This window comes from Cupressus sempervirens, chromosome 3, assembly GCF_028749045.1.
Source record: "Cupressus sempervirens isolate cs-2001-9-10 chromosome 3, ASM2874904v1, whole genome shotgun sequence".
NCBI classification, from domain to species: Eukaryota; Viridiplantae; Streptophyta; class Pinopsida; order Cupressales; family Cupressaceae; genus Cupressus; species Cupressus sempervirens.
Window position 1 is genome coordinate 1030440064 of NC_143120.1, and position 2270 is coordinate 1030442333.

The following is a 2270-nucleotide window of genomic DNA, read 5'->3' on the forward strand; positions in this document are numbered from 1 at the left end:
GAAAGCTTATTTTCTCCCATTTTGAATGGTATATTGGAGTGCACATTTCACCCATTAGAAACCCCCTAAAAGTCATTTCAAAAACCATTCCTCTATTGGGGCTCTATGATTGCAACTTTTAAATTTTTTAAAAAATTTAAATTTCTAAAGTGTAAACTTTAGAAAATATAATTTTAATTTGAAACAAGTCTACACATTCCCTTTTAGATTTAAAATATTTTATTTTTGCCCTCCTTATGCCATTTAGGTGCTGCCATGTGGCATCATGCCATTGGTTGAGAATTGTCTAGTCATTGACACTTCACTATTGACAAGACCATCCACATCACCATTAGCTTGCATCGACTACCACGTGGCAACCAAGTGCTTCCCCACATTACTTGTCCATTGAGAAACTTCCCCAAGTGAGGAAGTGCCCACCATAGGATGCGCGATGTACCGCAATCTTGTGGCTCAAAATCTAAGTCCACCACATCATCAAATTCATTATTTTTTTTACAATTTTCTTGTAGGGGCCTCCAACTAGCCAATCATGAACCCCACATGATGCACTTTGCCTTCTAAAAAGGTTGTTGACTTAAGAAATAAGGCTAATAGTGTGCTTTTCTATTTAACCATCAGATTCTCCATCTATGGCATGAATGTGGGATAAGTATTTATAAGAAGATCTCCTTCTCTATGAGATTTAAAATGGACATTGGCCATGGAAAAGTGTATTCCATCAAACTCTTGCATTTAGTCTAAGCTAGCATAGCTTATCCCTTGCCATGGACTACCTCCCTCAAATCCTATTTCATGCATTATATTTTCTGTTGAATGGTGTTTTCTTAAGGTCTTTCAAGTCATACTTTCTCCTCCTACTAGCACTAGAGGTAACCAAGTTAGTAGGCCACCATACCTTCCAAATATGGTAGTCATGGCACCTTCTCCATCTATGCCACTTCTTTTTCTAGATCTCCTATTAATGAGTATAGGATCCATCTGCCCTTTTGCATTAGCTCCCCTATTTTCACATCACCTCTTTTTCTTTTCTAGTGTCAACTCCGTATGACTCCAATACATTTTATGTGAACTCCTTTTTTAGTCACTGCTTGCTCACATAGGTCTCCTCTACACATTTTCAACATTGATTGCTACTCAAGCAGCTTTGGAAAGTTCTTCAAATAAATGATTTCCTTGGCATCTTGATATGTTTGGTCACCTATTATTCAAAACCCATCCTCCCTTTGGCATGGATTCCATTTTTTTCCCTTAGATGACTTTGATCCTCTTTATATAATGATGGTGGTAGCCTGCTTATAAACTATCCTTGATAATGTTATGTCGAGTCTACCTTTGACTGACCATCTCCCCTATGACTTTTTATTTGGCATGAGCTACCTTCTTTCTTTCTCCTTGTATTTCCCACGTGAACATGTTTTTCTCCTTGTAATTAAATGCATCATCAAAACCTAGGTTGTTTTTTAGTAAGTCCACCTTTTCTTTGCTTCCAACACTCCCAACAATATAACAACCATGCAACTTGGCAAATTGGCCAACAAGCTGACCAACTGCTCTAATAGCTATAGAGATATAGACTATTTCACCTAGCTTAGGGGAGCTCACAATAAAAAAAACCAACATAAGTTATGTGTATAGGCATTCCTAGAGCATCTATATAGTAGGAAATAGGTACATCTATATGTATGATCTTTCACATCATCCTACCTTCTGGTATTATACTATACTCTTCCCATCCGATAAAGATAGATGCCAAATCCCCTTGTTCAAATTCTAGGTTATTTGATATTATAACCTTGGAGATACCATAGCCATTGATAACCAATCTAGGAGTAAAAGGAGTTGAGAAGTAAGAAGCAATATTTTTCATGTAGCCTTGCATGTATGGATCACATGAAAAATACAAATTCTCTACAAGAATGTCTCGTGATCCATCTTTCAACTATGATGGAAGCTTGGTACATTTTATCCACATAGTAGAATCCTTTGTCATTCTAGTTACATAATCCTTCAAGATCAATTGCTTATTACTCACTTCAACACCTACCATTTTAGTATAGTTTCCCTTCATTACTTGGTTAGAAAATTTTACTCTCATGCCTCAATCATATCGCCACCACCTTTATTGCCTCAGATGGAATAAGTCAAGCCCCAAAGTGGCTTCAACTTAAAAAATATTCATTTTCAAACACTTGAAATGTTAAAGTGGTCTATTCACCATCTGATACTGATTTCTTGAAGAATCTATCAGTTTGCATCACTTTTTAACT

General features: G+C 36.5%; 1 pseudogene; it reads right to left on the reverse strand.

Moving 5' to 3' along the window:
- Positions 1 to 1362: 1362 nt before the first annotated feature.
- On the reverse strand, positions 1363 to 2050 carry LOC149570259 (2-alkenal reductase (NADP(+)-dependent)-like; annotated as a pseudogene).
- Positions 2051 to 2270: the final 220 nt, after the last annotated feature.